Raw genomic sequence first — 20000 nt, 5'->3', positions numbered from 1 at the left:
ATGCTGGTGGATGGTTGGATGCTGTTGGACGGTTGGATGCGGTTGGATGGATGCTGTTGGATGGTTGGATGCTGTTGGTTGGTTGGATGCTGTTGGACGGTTGGATGGATGCTGTTGGATGGTTGGATGCTGTTGGACGGTTGGATGGATGCTGTTGGATGGTTGGATGCTGTTGGACGGTTGGATGGATGCTGTTGGATGGTTGGATGCTGTTGGACGGTTGGATGCTGTTGGATGGTTGGATGCTGTTGGATGGTTGGATGCTGTTGGATGGTTGGATGCTGTTGGACGGTTGGATGCGGTTGGATGGATGCTGTTGGACGGTTGGATGCTGTTGGATGGTTGGATGCTGTTGGATGGTTGGATGCTGGTGGATGGTTGGATGCTGTTGGACGGTTGGATGCGGTTGGATGGATGCTGTTGGATGGTTGGATGCTGTTGGTTGGTTGGATGCTGTTGGTTGGTTGGATGCTGTTGGTTGGTTGGATGCGGTTGGATGGTTGGATGCGGTTGGATGGATGCTGTTGGTTGGTTGGATGCGGTTGGATGGATGCTGTTGGTTGGTTGGATGCGGTTGGATGGATGCTGTTGGTTGGTTGGATGCGGTTGGACACGGTTGGACGGTTGGATGGTTGGATGCGGTTGGACGCGGTTGGACGGTTGGATGGTTGGATGCGGTTGGACGGTTGGATGCGGTTGGACGGTTGGATGCTGTTGGATGGTTGGATGGTTGGACGGTTGGATGCGGTTGGATGCGGTTGGATGGTTGGATGCGGTTGGACGGTTGGATGCTGTTGGTCGGATGGATGCGGTTGGATGGTTGGATGCGGTTGGACGGTTGGATGGTTGGATGCGGTTGGACGGTTGGATGCTGTTGGTTGGATGGATGCGGTTGGACGGTTGGACGGTTGATGGTTGGATGCGGTTGGATGGTTGGATGCGGTTGGACGGTTGGATGCGGTTGGACGGTTGGATGCGGTTGGACGGTTGGATGCGGTTGGACGGTTGGATGCGGTTGGACGGTTGGATGCGGTTGGTTGGATGGATGCGGTTGGACGGTTGGATGCGGTTGGACGGTTGGATGGTTGGATGCGGTTGGATGGTTGGATGCGGTTGGACGGTTGGATGCGGTTGGATGGTTTGATGCGGTTGGATGGTTGGATGCGGTTGGATGGTTGGATGCGGTTGGACGGTTGGATGGTTGGATGCGGTTGGATGGTTGGATGCGGTTGGATGGTTGGATGCGGTTGGATGGTTGGATGCGGTTGGACGGTTGGATGCTGTTGGTTGGATGCTGTTGGACGGTTGGATGCTGTTGGATGGTTGGATGCGGTTGGTCGGATGGATGCGGTTGGATGGTGGATGCGGTTGGACGGTTGGATGCGGTTGGATGGTTGGATGCTGTTGGACGGTTGGATGCTGTTGGTCGGATGGATGCGGTTGGATGGTTGGATGCGGTTGGACGGTTGGTTGGATGGATGCAGTTGGACGGTTGGATGCGGTTGGACGGTTGGATGCGGTTGGATGGTTGGATGCGGTTGGATGCGGTTGGATGGTTGGATGCTGTTGGATGGTTGGATGCGGTTGGATGGTTGGATGCGGTTGGACGGTTGGTTGGATGGATGCAGTTGGACGGTTGGATGCGGTTGGACGGTTGGATGCGGTTGGATGGTTGGATGCGGTTGGATGGTTGGATGCGGTTGGATGGTTGGATGCGGTTGGACGGTTGGTTGGATGGATGCAGTTGGACGGTTGGATGCGGTTGGATGGCGCAGCGCGGGAAACGTTATGTAGGAATAAAATAACTTTTGATGTTTAATATTTCAACTGAATATTTGAGCTGCGAAGCTTTTGAACTTTACAGAACCGTTGGTCTGCTGAGCTCTTCAAAGGAAGGTGAAACAAACAGGAAGTACTGATGGACTCACTTCCTGTTCCTATGCTGAAGCGGTTCTGGAGAGACTGAGTCGGGTCCAAGAAGAACAGACACCCAGAACCGGGCCGACATGTCACTCCACTGGAGTTCTAACTGGGAGGTTCTACTGGTGGAAGAACCAGAACCAGAACGCCTAATTTTTTTGAAAATCTTTATTAACAGCAGAAAAACATTCAGCCTCACATCTCATCACACCAGAACCCAGTGACATCACACCAGAACCCAGTGACATCACACTGTGTAGTCGCAGGTGTGTAGTCGGTACCAGATGAACAAGAATGGTGTGGAGGTGAGAGGTCCAGAACCAACAGAACCTGAGCAGAACCTTGGCTAACTGAAGCCTCTAGAAGCTGCAGGCGGTTCTGAAGTTCATCTCAGGCAGTTTGTTCTGATCCATGTTCTTCTGGGCCGTCCACCTACAGGACTTTCTGGATCAGAACCAACGAGGCAGCAGGTAAGTCCTGGTCTGGTGTGAAGAGCAAACAGATCAGTTCTGGTTCTGGTTCTGATCCGCAGTCTGAGCTCCTGTCTCTACACTGAAGGTTAATTTGCAAACAGATGAGGAGATAAACGCTGGAGCAGCAGCAGGTCAGGAGGTCGGCACGAGGTCACACTCTGTCTCCCGACTTGCTGGGCTGCAGACCCAGAGCCTGGACCGCCTCCAGGTCCAATCCGCCCTTCAGGGTCCTTCGCACTGCAGCACACAGAGAAAACGGGTCAGAACTCAGAAACATGACGTTTTCATCTCCATCACATAAGTAAAAACCTCAACAGGTCAGAGGTCATTTCAGCTGCTGGTGTCATGAATCCTCAGCTGGAGGAGAAACCCTAGACCCGAGCCCAACATCAGAACCTGGGAAAGGTTCTGCTGGCCGTTACTCCAACATGGTGGGTTGGTGACTTCCAGCAGACGGACGCTAATCCGCTCAGCGGGATTTAGTCAGGAAGTGAAAACATTGTTTCCCAAACCGGCTGTTTGGGAAACAGAGCTGCTGTTTGGTTTCAAACAGAACCAGAACCGGACTGACCCAGTGTTAGCTTAGACGTCCCGTCGCTATGCCAACGAGCTTTACCGCACAGCATGTTGGTGTAGCATTAGCGTTAGCTACAGCTAACTATAGCTCTGGTGTTAGCTACAGCTAACTATAGCTCTGGTGTTAGCTACAGCTAACTATAGCTCTGGTGTTAGCTACAGCTAACTATAGCTTTAGCGTTAGCTACAGCTAACTATAGCTGTAGCATTAGCTACAGCTAACTATAGCTCTGGTGTTAGCTACAGCTAACTATAGCTCTGGTGTTATCTACAGCTAACTATAACTTTAGCGTTAGCTACAGCTAACTATAGCTGTAGCATTAGCTACAGCTAACTATAGCTCTGGTGTTAGCTACAGCTAACTATAGCTCTGGTGTTATCTACAGCTAACTATAGCTTTAGCGTTAGCTACGGCTAACTATAGCTCTGGTGTTATCTACAGCTAACTATAGCTTTAGCGTTAGCTACAGCTAACTATAGCTGTAGCATTAGCTACAGCTAACTATAGCTCTGGTGTTAGCTACAGCTAACTATAGCTCTGGTGTTATTTACAGCTAACTATAGCTTTAGCGTTAGCTACAGCTAACTATAGCTCTGGTGTTAGCTACAGCTAACTATACCTTTAGCGTTAGCTACAGCAAACTATAGCTCTGGTGTTAGCTACAGCGAACTATAGCTTTAGCGTTAGCTACAGCTAACTATAGCTCTGGTGTTAGCGTCAGCTAATGATAGAAAGGGAAGTGATTCTGTCGAGTCTCAGCAGAACCTGGGAGTGTCTGGACTCACTGGACTTCCTGTTGAGTCGGGACCGTTTGCGGGTCCTTGGGCTGGCGGTTCTGTTCGACCGGTTATGGGTCACAGACTTCACCAGTCGATCCATGATGTCATCAGCGGCGTCGTCCTGAGAGCCGGTCCCGTCGTCCCGAGCAACAGTCAGAGTGGATGGACTTGCAGAGCGGTTACCTAGGCAACAGAACCAGAACATTAACCGATCCAGACCCAGACCCAGAACCAGACCCAGACCCAGACCCAGACCCAGACCCAGACCCAGAACCAGAACCAGACCCAGAACCAGACCCAGAACCAGACCCAGAACCAGACCCAGAACCAGAACCAGACCCAGAACCAGACCCAGAACCAGACCCAGACCCAGAACCAGACCCAGAACCAGACCCAGACCCAGACCCAGAACCAGACCCAGACCCAGACCCAGACCCAGAACCAGACCCAGAACCAGACCCAGACCCAGAACCAGACCCAGAACCAGACCCAGACCCAGAACCAGACCCAGAACCAGACCCAGACCCAGAACCAGACCCAGAACCAGACCCAGACCCAGAACCACCCCAGAACCAGACCCAGAACCAGACCCAGAACCAGACCCAGAACCAACCAGACCCAGAACCAACCAGACCCAGAACCAGAACCAGAACCAGACCCAGACCCAGACCCAGAACCAGACCCAGACCCAGACCCAACCAGACCAGACCCAGAACCAGACCCAGACCCAGAACCAGACCCAGAACCAGACCCAGACCCAGACCAGACCAGAACCAGACCAGACCCAGAACCAGACCCAGACCAGACCCAGACCCAGACCAGACCCAGAACCAGACCCAGACCCAGAACCAGACCCAGAACCAGACCCAGACCCAGAACCAGACCCAGAACCAAACCAGACCCAGAACCAGAACCAGACCCAGAACCAGAACCAGACCCAGAACCAGACCCAGAGAACCAGAACCAGACCCAGAACCAAACCAGAACCAACCAGAACCAGAACCAGAACCAGAACCAGACAGACCCAGACCCAGACCCAGAACCAGAACCAGACCCAGAACCAGACCCAGAACCAGAACCAGACCCAGAACCAGAACCAGACCCAGAACCAGAACCAGACCCAGACCCAGAACCAGACCCAGAACCAGAACCAGAACCAGACCCAGAACCAGACCCAGACCCAGAACCAGAACCAGACCCAGACCCAGAACCAGACCCAGAACCAGACCCAACCAGACCCAGAACCAGAACCAGACCAGACCCAGACCCAGACCCAGACCCAGACCCAGACCCAGACCCAGAACCAGACCGGGGTTCTGCGGTACTCACTGCGGACGGCTCTGGAGCGCCGCAGGCCTGCAGGATGAACGGTCTGCTGCAGCTGCTGCAGCTGCTGGTCAGCACGGTCGTCATGGTTTCATGCTCCTCCTCCTGATCAGAGCTGGGGTCTGTTGCCATGGAGACGGGCGAGACGCCGTCCGCAACAGGAACGCCGGAAAACTTTTCCGTCTGCGGGAAAAAGATGAGAGGAGGCCTGAAACCTGGAGGCGATTCCCAGGAAGTTCAGAAAAATAAACACTTTTCTTCTGCTGCATCACCGCTTCCAGGTATTTCTGTGCAGCAGCGCCCCCTGCTGTATCTGCACTGTAGGAACAGGAAGCGCTGATCCAGCTGCTGTGGATCAAACTTAGCAGAAACGCCTCCTGACCCTTGACCTCTGACCCCGGAACGTTACCTGGGTGATCAGCATGCCCCGGGTCTTGTTCCGCTCTCTTGATGGTGCGTTTGCGTCTGATGGTGAGGACGCGTTCGCGGGTGGTGCGGTACTCCAGAGCGAACTCGCTGATGATGCGGCAGAAGCTGGTGACCTTCACGTCTCGGACGGAGAAGGACGGCTGACCCAGGAACAGCAGGAAGGAGTGGAACCTGCAGGGGACACGTCAGTCCACACCCGTCCACGCCGTCTCCGGGGACGGACGGGTTGGCGCCACGCTCCCTACCTGTTGATGACCCTCCTGTGGACGACCTTCAGGATCTTGATCCTCTGGGTGCAGTCCCTGAGGAACTCCGTCATCTTGTTCTTCAGAACCGCCTTGCTCTCATGCTTGGCCACCAGCTTCAGGTTCTCCCATGATGCCTTGCAGCGCCTCTCCAGCAGGACCAGGTTTTCTGCGAGCAGGTCAAAGTCCACCTGGAGCAAAACAGGAGACACGAGGACGAGCGGTGACATCATCATGAGCGGACGTCATAATGAGCGGTGACGTCATAATGAGCGGTGACACATCATAATGAGCGGTGGACATTCATCATCAGCGGTGACGTCATCATGAGCGGTGAGCGGTGACGTAATGAGCAGTGACATGAATGGATGTGAACAGGTGAAGATGGGACAGGTGAGGCCGTACTTTGCGGAGCGGGTGATGGCGGGGATCTCGGAGTAGACGTCAGAGGATTGTGGGTAATTGTCCTCCAGCAGGCTGCAGGTGTGGTGCAGCAGCGAGTGGCGGTGGACGGTGTCTTCACCTCACCACCTTCTCCAGGTAACTCAGCTCGAAGCCTTTGGCCTGAAACAGAGAAGAGCCGCACTGGTGAGACTGGGAGCGGACTGGGATGTTTCCGGGACGCTTGTTTCTCACGTTGGAGCTGTTGAGGAAGTTGCCGATGGCGAGCAGCGTGGCGAGGATCCTCCTGAACGTCTGATTGGATGCCAGCTGCTCCATGCCCAGCTTCAGGTCGAACAGAGGCTCCGCGATCTCCTGCAGGGGCGACAGCGCGTCAGCGGAACCGGAACTGGGGGGCGGAACCCGCAGCGGAACCAGAGCCGTGCACTCACCTTCTCTAGAACCTCATAGTTGAGCTTGAAGGCCCAGAGCTGCAGGCGGGGGGTTCAGGGCACTGATGGAGGCCAGGGTGAGCAGGAACTGCTCTGCGGTTCCCAGCGGCAGGTCGGGGTTCACCAGCGGGCCTCCTGGATCTTCTGCTTCTCCTCCTCAGTCGGGATCATCGTCAGGATCTTCTGCTCACAACAAAGAGGCCGTGAGGTCCGTACCGGCCCAAACGGGTCAGAGGACCAGAGCACCGGTCCGGCAGCGCTGCGTACCTCCACGCCCTCTTTGCTGATGGCGTACTCGTCGAAGCTCAGGATGGCGTTCTTGATGACGTGGACGGCAGGAAGGACGGTCAGGCCGATGTTGATGGCGTTGCTCCGCTTTGGGTCCAGAACCAGAGACTTCTTGGGTTCTGGTCCCTTCTGCAGGGGAGACATTAGAGACACGTTAGGGACAATTAGGAAACCGGACTGTTCTGTCCTGAGGGGGGGGTTAGCTGGTTACCTTGGTGACCGGCAGTTCCTTGGACTTGGACTCGAACAGCGTCTCCAGGCGCGCCGTGTCCACCTCCACCTTGTCCAGCGATGCCCACACCGTCCCGCGGCCAAAGTGACATTTCTGCTGGCTCTCCGCCTGCTTCAGCTCCTTCCAGAACAGCTTCACTGTCTTCTTCTTCTTCGTCAGGCCCGACCCGCCGCTCAGAGGGGGCGGAGCCGGGGGGACGCCTGGAGGGGGCGGAGCCGGGGGGACGCCTGGAGGGGGCGGAGCCGGGGGGACGCCTGGAGGGGGCGGAGCCGGGGGGACGCCTGGAGGGGGCGGAGCCGGGGGGACGCCTGGAGGGGGCGGAGGAGGAGGCGGGGGAGCAGCGCCTCCTGGTGGCGGCGGCGGGGGAGGAGGGATGCCTGAGAAATGGGAAGAAGAGGAGGAGTTGGTGTCCATGTCCAGGACGTCGATGTCCTCGTCCTCCAGCAGGTCGGAGAAGTCCAGGTCTTTGATCTTCAGGTCGGCGCCGCTGGGCTGCAGCTGATCCCAGGCGTCCGCCGGACCCACAGAGTTTATGGACTCCAGGCGCCGCGCCGCAGGATCCGCCCTCACGCCGCTCTGCTGCCGGACCAAACGGTTCTGATGGGAGACGGACACAGTCAGCCCGCTTCCTCACACAGAACTGCAACACAGCAATGCATCCTGGCAGTGATGCATTGTCAGTGATGTGGCAGGAATTATACAAGAACTGGGTGGTGTTTGTAAAATAAAATAAAATAAAAAAAGGAAAAGGCACCAGAGTTTCTGAACATGCATTCAGGTCTTCATCATCTGCAGGTCACATGTCTGGTATAGCTAACAGGAACAGTTCTGTAGTTCATGAGCCCCAGGGGAACAAAACAAAAAAGGACATATACTTCATCTTTAGTCACAAAATACGAAGGTGAGGCGTTTCCTTTTGGATCCAGTGATCAGTCACTGACGTCAAGCTGCTAACACTTAGCTTCTTAGCTTCAACCCAGAGGAAGCTGCATGTAAAGCTAATGTTGTGAACACGGTGCTAAACAATAAAACATAAACTAACAAAGCTTCAAGGCAGATACATTTTCCTAGAGGAGTTTTAATAGTCGAGGAACTGAATCGTTTCAGCCTGTTTTGAACGTGAAGCTGCTCATCTGGAAATAAGCAGACACAATAAACTCCAGATGTTGACCCACATCAGATGATCTGACCAAAACTGTCTTTGTTCATCTTTATATAGTTTGCTAATTGTTTTAGCACTAGCTAATTATGTTAGTTCTTGCTCCTGCTAGTGGAGTTAGCTCCTCCTTCAGGTGTTAGCTCCACCTTATGATTTTACCTTCTGCTAATGGCATTAGCTCCTGCAATGCACAGGTTAAAAAAAATGGCGACCTCCAAAGGTGAAAAATAAAAAAAGACGTATTAATGAGTTTTTACTGCATCACAGAAACAACTTTCATGTCAACAGGGATAATGAAGCAGAGTTAGGCCGCCACACTGAGCCGGTCATGGATCCCTTCAGTGACCTGATTCGCAGCTGAGCTGACCCAGACACTATCTGACCCAGTACCGGTACCTTCTGCTCCTCGGCCAGCCGGGCCCTGGCCGCCTGCGCCGAGCCCTTCAGGCATTCCAGCTCCGCCCTCTGGGGGGCGCTGCTCTCTGCGCCGGACTCCACCGATGGTGAGCTGAAGTCGGACAGTCGCTCCGAAACACGGCCACAAAGATCTTCACCTGGAGGAGAGCAAACAGAGGCGTCACTTTGCTGCAAATTTCTGAACCGGCTGCTGGAAAGAGAAGAAGAAAACATGAATCCACATCAGGCTATAAAGCCTGGATCTGCTGCAGCCTGGAAACCTGCGCAGGCTCACCGGGCGCGAAGCTGCCTTCTTCTTCCTTAGCGGAGCCAGACGCATCATCAGTCGGAGTCGAGGGCACTGCGGTAGAGGAGTTGGAATACATCATGTCCAGAACCAACATGGTGTCATCAGACAGGGTGCTGCACTGCCGCTGCACAGGAACCGCTGCAAACATGATGAGCATCACCAACATCCATCAGAGAGCTTCACACACACACACACACACACACACACACACACACACACACACACACACACACACACAAACACACACACACACACACACACACACACACACACACACACACGTGTCCACTTGCAGGGACAGTACCGACCTCCCGAAGCCGAGTTCTGGTCAGAATCAGAACCGTTAGGAGCCAGTGGTAGCCACCGCTAACTAACATGCTAGCTGCTAAAGTGATGAGCATAAGCATTTGCATCAACAGCAGAAGCTAATGCTAAAGTGCTAACTTTAACCATGGTGCTACCCACCTTAACTCAATGTGTTACATCGCCCTCCAAAGGCCAAACCTGACATTACACTCCGGCGCTTCAGAAAAGGATTCTTTGTGGTTTCAGGTCAAAGGTTGTTGAGTTTTGCTAACTCTGTATTTATTCAACTGAAGTTTACAAAGCCGCCAGCTAGATTAGCCGTTCAGAATTCACCTGGAAAAACTCATTTCACAGAAGTTAAGTCATTTAAAGGTTCTCAATGTTGGACAAAGCACCAGGCCATCATCGTAGAAATGATGAGGATTCCCATCTAGATGTGGGTCTGCAGCAGGCTGCAGGGCATCGTGGGTACAGTAGTTTCTCACCTGGATCATTCCGGGAGTCTGAGGCTCCGTTTGTCTCCAAACTGCTGGATGTCGAGACTGAAGAAACAGAAATCATCCAGATTACTCCCAACATTCAGGCACATCCGTCTGCAGGCTGAACACGGCAGCTTCAGAACCGGGTCATACTTACCGGGTTGCTCAGGTGCTGCACCGGCGCTGGACTCAGGGCATGGACTGATGACATCATCACACAGGGACAACTGGGGAACACTCAGGTGTTTACTTCTCCTGCTCTTGTCCCAGTTAGTGGCTGCCAGGCTGCGCAGGAAGGGACCTCTGTGAGAGAAGAAGACCAGGTGGGACCACGTGAGACCAGGTGAGACCAGATGAGACCAGGTGAGACCAGGTGGGACCAGATGAGACCAGGTGGGACAGATGAGACCAGGTGGGACCAGATGAGACCAGGTGGGACAGATGAGACCAGGTGGGACCAGATGAGACCAGGTGGGACCACGTGAGACCAGGTGGGACCAGATGAGACCAGGTGGGACAGATGAGACCAGGTGGGACCACGTGAGACCAGGTGAGACCAGGTGGGACCAGATGAGACCAGGTGACACCAGATGAGACCAGGTGGGACCACGTGAGACCAGGTGGGACAGATGAGACCAGGTGGGACCACGTGAGACCAGGTGGGACCAGGTGAGACCAGATGAGACCAGGTGGGACCAGATGAGACCAGGTGGGACAGATGAGACCAGGTGGGACCACGTGAGACCAGGTGAGACCAGGTGGGACAGATGAGACCAAGTGGGACCAGATGAGACCAGGTGGGACAGATGAGACCAGGTGGGACCACGTGAGACCAGGTGGGACCAGATGAGACCAGGTGGGACCAGATGAGACCAGGTGGGACCAGATGAGACCAGGTGGGACCAGATGAGACCAGGTGGGACAGATGAGACCAGGTGGGACAGATGAGACCAGGTGGGACCAGGTGAGACCAGGTGAGACCAGGTGGGACAACGTGAGACCAGGTGGGACAACGTGGGACCACGTGAGACCAGGTGGGAATAGGTGAGACCAGATGAGACCGGGTGAGACCAGGTGGGACAGGTGAGACCAGGTGGGACCACTTGAAACCAGGTGAGACCAGGTGGGACCACTTGAAACCAGGTGAGACCAGGTGGGACAACGTGAGACCAGGTGGGACCACTTGAAACCAGGTGGGACCAGGTGAGACCAGGTGGGACAACGTGAGACCAGGTGGGACCACTTGAAACCAGGTGAGACCAGGTGGGACAACGTGAGACCAGGTGGGACCCGGTGAGACCAGATGAGACCGGGTGGGACAGGTGAGACCAGGTGGGACCACTTGAAACCAGGTGGGACTCAAGCCAACAGTCTGGATCTACTTAGATTTTTAATGTTTTGATTGGTTTTCTGAACTGAGCTGAAGGATCTGTGATACTCCAGTTTCGGATCTCCAGAACCGACACCGGTCCAGTGTGTCCAGAACTCCTCTCAGCTGATCAGGATTCAGCTGGTCGGCTAAAGGAGGAGCTGCCAGTGAGTTTTAGCCAGGTGGATGAACCATCTGGACCGGACTCACTTCAGAACCATCTGGACCAGGGGTGTCAAACTCCAGTCCTTAGGGACGCTGTCCTGCAGTTTTTCGATGTGCCTCAGGTACAAAACACTGGGATGAAATGGCTTAATTACCTCCTCCTGGATCTCCAGAGCCTTAATTACCTAATTATTGTATTCATGTGCTGCAGAGGCTCATCTAAAGGTTGCAGGACGCCGTCCCACCTGGACTGGATGTTGACACCCTGATCTAGACCAACATCAGAAACAGGAAGGAAGCAACCCTGATGATGGTTGCTATGACGATTCCCTCTGAGGCTGTGACAGCCCGCAGCATCACTCATCCCAATCAAACCCAGCCTCCAGTGAACGGCTGCAGGGTGGAAACAGAGCCGTCAGGTCCACTTGCTCCAGAACCGATCAGAACCGAGCTTACTCTGCTGTCTGATCGGCTGACCTGATGGGCGGGATCACATGACCTCAGGAGGGCCCTCGAGCTCCTGCAGGTCAAAGGTCACGCTGTCGGTTTGAGTCCAGAACACGACAGCAAATCAGATTGGATCGTCACTGCAACCGAACCAGAATCAACCCGACACTGACTCCAGAACCGACCCACCACCACCATCAGTCTGATAGGCGCAGTCAGACTGGACCCAGACGTTCCTGACCCGGTTCTGTTGGGTTCAGCTGATCCAATCAGCCAGCTGAACAGAACCCAGAACCTTTCCTCCAGCACTCTGCAGTGGCGGTTCTGAATGTGGCTTCGGTCCGGTTCCGATCCAGTTTAGGACACACACACACGAATGATTTGGTCCGATTTCAGTCTCACCAGAAATGAGATAAATTCACTGATAACTATTCATATATCAAATCAATAATCAATAAAAAGTTCCACATCATTCACTCATAGTAAAACGTTTTCCTGATGCCAAAGAAGCCGCAACTTTTAATCAATATTATTTATTGATTTAATCTCCAGAATCTGCTTATCAGTTTTTAGGTCATTTCTGTAGAAACTGAACCAAACAGACTTTGTGTTTTTACAGTGTTAGGGAAAATGATCCGCTTCCTGTGAACCCAACCGTCACCAGAATCAGAACCACACCGTGCAAGGCCCACCAGAACCGCAGGCCTCCCTGCAGCTCCAGCATGCAGTGGGGCTGCGGCGGTACTTACTGGAACTTCTTCAGAACCGGCTTGTTCAGATTCACATCAAAGTCCTCTGGGCTGCAGAGACACGACACACACACACACAGCCGGACCCGACCCGACAGAACCGACTCAGCTGCATGACAAACTCCTCACAGACCCACAGAACCCAGACAAGAGGAACTGTACCCGGAGGTTCTGCCCCCACCGGATCAGAACCGAATCACAGCAAAAACTAAGATGGAAGAAGAACAGCATGAGACAGAACCGAAGGTGGATTAGTCGGGTCCAAAAGGTTTGAAACGTTTCTGATTCCAGAGTTAAGGTGGTAACACCTGAACTGGACCTGAACTGGACCTGAAACCAGAGGATCTATGCAGCTGAGCGCCACGAGGAAGAGGAGGAGGATGAAGAATACTCACCAGAAGACTTCCTGCTCAGCCTCCAGCGAGCTGGAGGAACGAGGGAACGGACGCACAGAACGGAGGAGAGGAAGAGGAGAGGAGGAGGAGAAACCGTTAAAACACTGACGGAGAGAGAGGGGCGAGAGACGCTGCTGCAGGAAGCTCTGTGATTGGCTGAACTGATGCTGGGGGCGGAGCCAACTGTCAAACTTTTAATCCATATAAAAAAATAACTATTTCATTCCAAGACATTTTAATATCTACAATAATAAATTCATTAATTTTTACGGAGGACAATTAGTGCCAGAACTCTGACCACAAAAATGAAAAATAAAAAATAAAAAAATCCCTTAAATCTGATACGTTCCTCCGGAAAGATGGCTCAAATCATCGCTGAAGCTGTTTGCTCCTAAACATCTCTGATCAGAGAAAAAACTGTTTCAATTCAGAGAAAAAATTATTATTGTTATTCTTGGTGCCTGGCCGCATTTACAGAAATACTTAAAAAGATACAGAACAATTAAAGCACAATATTTAATTTGAAATTCTTGACCATCGTAACCTAAAAATAATGAGGAAATTATTCGTCAACATTCTGTGAAGTTGAGAAACTTCCATTTCTTAACATCTTTAAAATACCTAGGCAAAATACAAAAGAACATGCTGGGGTTTAATTTAGTGTTTGTTTCGACTTGATTTTCTTCTGCCAAACATTCAGAAAACACGCAGCCAATTAGCACTTTAGGTTTTATCTGAAAAAATTCATTTAGGTGTAGCTGAGCGTGCTACATGTTTTCAAAGTTATCAAAAATGCTAAAGTGCTAAGCTAATTAGCTCAGATATCAGCAGAACAGAATGCCCACCACTGCCTAGAGACAAAACGTTTAATTTGATGATAAAAATTTAAAAATAAAATCAACAAATAGTTCCAGAAAAGAAATAAGTTTACAGAGGATCCCAGAAAATCTTTAAGAAATTAAGCAGACATGGAGTTTGTCAAATGTTCTGAAACATTCCAAAATATTTTCCTAGAATTAAAAACTTCCCAAAAAAATCAGGACAAAATCTATAACCATAGATCGAGAGAAAGAGGAGGACAGTTTCAGAAAAAAAGCTGAAAATAGGCAAGAGCCGTCAACAGAACCGTTCTGTTCTATTGACGGTTCTGTTGAACCGAGCAACAGAAAAATCTGGACCAACAGAACCGATCCAAAGAAAAATCCAAGAATCAAAAAATCTCAAATTTATCCAAGATTATTCCAGAGAGGACAAAGAGCTGATCTGGAAGACGATTTCTCCAAGTAATTTCAGAGAGAGAAACTGGGAGGACTCCAGTCCCACCAGTTCGAAACCAGTCAGGACTTAACCTGATGTCGGTTTACTCACTTCTGACGAGGTTTGGACTCTGCTTTGACCAGCTGATCTGAGTTCTGCTGGGACGGATCCGATGGAGATGAGCTGTAGCACGCACGCACGCACACACACACACACACACACACACACACACACACACACACACACACACACACACACACACACACACACACACACACACACACACACACACACACACACACACACACACACACACAGAGAGAGAGAGAGAGAGAGACTGAGCCAAGCACATGAAGAGATGATGAAGACTTTGCGTTCTAGACTTGGTTACTGCCAGATCTGCTGCTGCTGTCTGGTTCAGTTTTTTTTTGCTGTTTCCTGATTAAAACCTGATTTTAAATAAATAAAACCTGAACAGAACCTCTCAGGACTCGACCCAGTCCGATAAAACGCACTAAACCTCGTCACACACCCAGAAGAAAAATCCCTGTGTGTGTGAGATTTGCCCTCCAGCGCCCCCTGCAGGATCAACTTCTCACTTTTTACTGAGCTGCGATATCTGCTCAGCCTGCAGGGGGCGCTGCAGGGCCTGCTGATAGTTGGTCAGTTGGAAGGTACTGACCTGCAGCCAGGCTCCTCAGAGATGGAGCGGGTTTTAGAGAAGAGGCGGGACTTCCTGCCCAGACCCAGAGCCGACATGTGGTGGCTGAGAAAAGAGCGACTCCTGGTGGCCGATGGGTGCAACCGCAGAGACACAGAGGCGAGAGGGGGAAAGATGGAGGATTAGAGGAGACAGAGGACAGAGACCAACAGGAGGACACCCAGAGACAGAGGACTGGCGAGACACCTGGTGTTCCAGGTAACTTCTGGTCCACCTATCAGGAACATGATGATGGACCGGACCGAGAGGAACCAGAACTATAGTAACTATAGCTATTATAGTTTACTAAAACTGACAAGATAAGAACTGAAACTGAAAAAACGATTTTGTTCTTTGAAATAACATCAGTAATTACAGTATGCGTTTGTAAAACAAACTAAAGCGTAAAACTAAACATCCTTCGTTTTTTCCAGCCTTTCTGTGAGAACAACCAGTTGGTCAGCTGTCGGCCAATCACAGCAGCCCGTGACAGAAAACGGCGAATGAACTTTTAGAAAATGATTTCTGTAGATTGGTTACTTAATCCATGTCAACATAATCGCAACACAATTTTTGTCCTTTTTAAATCCTGTAAAGTATTTAAAAACTCAAAACTAAAACCAGCATGTCCAGCGTGAGAGGACGGACCGGGTCCTGCTCAGAACCCGAGGACCCGGTGCCGGACCCAGAGACGGGCTGAGGCTTAGACCCGGACCTGAGCGCGACCCGGTAGTGGGTTGCCCTGGCAACGGTGCAGGTCTGAACTGGTATGCTATCAAACATGGAGGACAAACAATTTTCCTGACTGGTTCTGTCTCCATCCTGGGACAGAACCAGAACATGGTCCAAAACAGCTGGACAGAGACAACCCAACAGCACCTGTGCCGGTCTGTGGACTCACGGGCTGGACGGCGTCTTCGTCCCCAGCTCGGTGGACGCATCGCTGCCGGGTCCAGAGTGGGGGGGCAGCGGCGAGCCCCAAGGGGACCCGGAGGGGCTGGAGGCGGAGCTTCCGGGTTCAGAGGACAGCGGGGACGAGGCGGTGCTGTCCAGCGTGGGCGAGGATATGGTGGAGGACGGGGAGAGGACAGGCGTGGACGGGTGGGGGGGACAGCAAGTCTGGCAGGTTCTGACTGGAGTGGCGGCTCCTCCTGCCCTCCTGGTCGCCGGCGGCCATCTTTCTCTCTCCTTTCGGAGGAGGGGGGCGGAGTCATCCACATCTCCGTCCTCATGCCGCAGAGCCGCCTGGAGGACGGGAGACACATGAGGACAGCAGGGGGCGCCGTGTCGGCGGACAGGAAGTGGAACCGTCACGTGACCTCAGCAATGGTACCTCATAGGTGGAGAACTGGGCCTTGAGGTCAGGCTCCGCCCCCTTGCTGCTCAGGTGTTTTCGGACCACAGCCTCCATACCCAGACGCTCCAAGCAGTCTGTCACGTCGTAGAACGAGTCCTGGTCCGGCAGCGCCGCCAGAATCTGGACCGGAACCACACAGGGAATGAGCCGACAGAGGCTGGTTCTGGTTCTGCTTTCTGACGGTTCTGGTCCGGGTCAGGACGGTACCTTGTTGATGAGCGTCATGGTGAATACCAGCAGCTCTGTGTCAGCGCCGTTCTTCTCCTCCAGAACGTCCATCAGGTTCGTCCAGGGCTTCACACCTGCAGCACACAGTGGTAACCATAGCAACAGGGATGGTTGTCCCAGGTGTGCTGGTTGGAGTCTTGTGTGTGTGTACCTCTCTGTGTATTGTGTGTGTACCTCTCTGTGTATTGTGTGTGTACCTCTCTGTGTATTGTGTGTGTACCTCTCTGTGTATTGTGTGTGTACCTCTCTGTGTATTGTGTGTGTACCTCTCTGTGTATTGTGTGTGTACCTCTCTGTGTATTGTGTGTGTACCTCTCTGTGTATGTGTGTGTGTGTACCTCTCTGTGTATTGTGTGTGTATACCTCTGTGTATTGTGTGTGTACCTCTCTGTGTATTGTGTGTGTGTGTACCTCTCTGTGTATTGTGTGTGTACCTCTCTGTGTATTGTGTGTGTACCTCTCTGTGTATTGTGTGTGTACCTCTCTGTGTATTGTGTGTGTACCTCTCTGTTATTGTGTGTGTACCTCTCTGTGTATTGTGTGTGTACCTCTCTGTGTGTATTGTGTGTGTACCTCTCTGTGTATTGTGTGTGTACCTCTCTGTGTATTGTGTGTGTACCTCTCTGTGTATTGTGTTGTGTACCTCTCTGTGTATTGTGTGTGTGTACCTCTCTGTGTGTATTGTGTGTGTGTACCTCTCTGTGTATTGTGTGTGTACCTCTCTGTGTATGTGTGTGTACCTCTCTGTGTATTGTGTGTGTACCTCTCTGTGTATTGTGTGTGTACCTCTCTGTGTATTGTGTGTGTGTACCTCTCTGTGTATTGTGTGTGTACCTCTGTGTATTGTGTGTGTGTACCTCTCTGTGTATTGTGTGTGTGTACCTCTCTGTGTATTGTGTGTGTACCTCTCTGTGTATTGTGTGTGTGTACCTCTCTGTGTATTGTGTGTGTACCTCTCTGTGTATTGTGTGTGTACCTCTCTGTGTATTGTGTGTGTGTACCTCTCTGTGTATTGTGTGTGTACCTCTCTGTGTATTTGTGTGTGTACCTCTCTGTGTATTGTGTGTGTACCTCTCTGTGTATTGTGTGTGTGTACCTCTCTGTGTATTGTGTGTGTACCTCTCTGTGTATTGTGTGTGTGTCTATTGTGTGTGTGTACCTCTGTGTATTGTGTGTGTATTGTGTGTATTTGTGTGTGTGTGTTCTGTATTTGTGTGTGTACCTCTCTGTGTATTGTGTGTACCTCTCTGTATATTGTGTGTGTGTACCTCTCTGTGTATTGTGTGTGTACCTCTCTGTTTGTGTGTGTGTCCTCTCTGTGTTGTTGTGTGTGTACCTTTCTGTGTATTTTGTGTGTGTGTACCTCTCTGTGTATTGTGTGTGTGTACCTCTCTGTGTATTGTGTGTGTACCTCTCTGTGTATTGTGTGTGTGTACCTCTCTGTGTATTGTGTGTGTGTATTGTGTGTGTGTGTACCTCTGTATTGTGTGTATTGTGTGTGTGTACCTCTCTGTATTGTGTGTGTACCTCTGTGTATTGTGTGTGTACCTCTCTGTGTATTGTGTGTGTACCTCTCTGTGTATTGTGTGTGTACCTTTCTGTGTATTGTGTGTACCTCTGTGTATTGTGTGTGTGTACCTCTCTGTGTATTGTGTGTGTACCTCTCTGTGTATTTTGTGTGTACCTCTCTGTGTATTGTGTGTACCTCTCTGTGTATTGTGTGTGTACCTTTCTGTGTATTTTTGTGTGTGTACCTCTCTGTGTATTGTGTGTGTACCTCTCTGTGTATTGTGTGTGTACCTCTCTGTGTATTGTGTGTGTGTACCTCTCTGTGTATTGTGTGTGTGTACCTCTCTGTGTATTGTGTGTGTACCTCTCTGTGTATTGTGTGTGTGTACCTCTGTGTATTGTGTGTGTGTACCTCTCTGTGTATTGTGTGTGTACCTCTGTGTATTTTGTGTGTACCTCTCTGTGTATTGTGTGTGTACCTCTCTGTGTATTGTGTGTGTACCTCTCTGTGTATTGTGTGTGTACCTTTCTGTGTATTGTGTGTGTACCTCTCTGTGTATTGTGTGTGTACCTCTCTGTGTATTGTGTGTGTACCTCTCTGTGTATTGTGTGTACCTCTCTTTGAGTCCACCGTTGTCACGGCGCTGATCAGCAGAGGACTGTTGGACTCGGCGTACTCCACAAAGACGATGAGGAGCTTCAGAGCCGTTTTCACCAGCAGACGAGACTGGAGGCAGAAGGAGAGTCACTGTCTGACCAGCAGGGGCACCACCACCCTGCTGATCAGGTGTCTCAGGTTGATTTTGGGTTCTGACTCACCACACTTCCTGTCAGCGTGTAGAGCCACTGCAGCGTCTCTGTGTGGTGGATCACGCCGTTCATCCCGTCCACAAACAGCATGATCTGGCTGAGAGCTGGATGGTGGGGGATGAGGGACAGACAGGAAGACAGATGAGTCTCCACGGTCCCAGCCTCTAGGCTATAATCTGAGGCTGCACTCTGCGGCTTCTCTGGACGTGTGAAGAGCAAAGTTTCCGTCCTGTGGGACGAGGACGCTGTCTGACCGAGACTAAAACAGCGATCCATTTGGATCAGAACCAAATACGACAGCAGAGACATTTGGAAAAGTTTCCATCTCTGAAACACGCCTGGGACACACATTGGTAAATGAATGAAGTCATGAATCTGTTTTCCCCACCAATGCGCTTCTTTGGTTTCTGTAATTCAGCGTGATGTCATCACGCTGAGGGCTTGCTGTGTTTTACAGCTTCTGATTATGTGGAGCTTGATTTATTTATTCTTTAAATCACAAGAATAAAGTTGGAATGTAACGAGAATTAATTAATAATTTAATGAGTTTTAAAGAGAAAATGAAAAACGTTCCATTAAAATGAGGAATGCTGCGGATCTTATGGAGTCATTTTAGTTTTACAGATAAGAAAATCCTTCATCTTTTGAGTTAGCATCAGGTTATCGTCAGCAGAAACTTTGAAACAAAGAAAGAATCACACTGAGCTGCTCGCTACTCTACAAGTTCATCGTAATTTTCAATTAAAGAAAACTTCTAATAGTCTGGATGCAATACTTAGACAACTCACAGGTTGGGCTTTTTTAGAATGTATTTTTAGAAGAGAAAACAAGAATTAAAATCAATTAAACCTGTAAATTGGATTTGGTATGGAAAACTGAGTATTTTTGCCAGGAGTGGGAGCCACGTCTCAGGGTGGAGCCTTACCTCTCAGGATGTAGTTCTGGTAGTTGTGGTCGGCTTCGGCTCCAACCTTGATGAAACACGCCAAGCCTTCAGACGCTACAAACTCTGGGACCAGATCCTTATCGTCCTGGACACACAGACCATCTTCATCATCATCATCATGTCAAGAGGGTTTTCCCTGAGTTCATTCTGGAAGGCAGCAGCTCCAGGATGACCTCTGCCCTCCACCAGACTGCAGATCGTATCCTGCAGCTGCTGAGCTCATCGTCCAGCAGGTGGAGCTGTTCAGCTGGAGGAGCAGCAGAAGGAGAATGCTCCGTGCTGAGTGCACCCTCTACCAGCTGCAGGAGGAGCTGCA

The 20000-nt window shown here is 51.2% G+C and overlaps 1 pseudogene; it reads right to left on the bottom strand.

Moving 5' to 3' along the window:
- Positions 1–2060: 2060 nt before the first annotated feature.
- LOC129352175 (FH1/FH2 domain-containing protein 1-like) overlaps positions 2061–20000 on the bottom strand; it is a 26711-nt pseudogene continuing 8771 nt past the window's right edge.

This window comes from Poeciliopsis prolifica, unplaced genomic scaffold (genome assembly GCF_027474105.1).
Source record: "Poeciliopsis prolifica strain line A6 unplaced genomic scaffold, Auburn_PproV2 SCAFFOLD073, whole genome shotgun sequence".
Lineage (NCBI taxonomy): Eukaryota > Metazoa > Chordata > Actinopteri > Cyprinodontiformes > Poeciliidae > Poeciliopsis > Poeciliopsis prolifica.
Note: the sequence above shows the minus strand (reverse complement) of the source record. Positions and strands in the feature narration are given on the sequence as shown.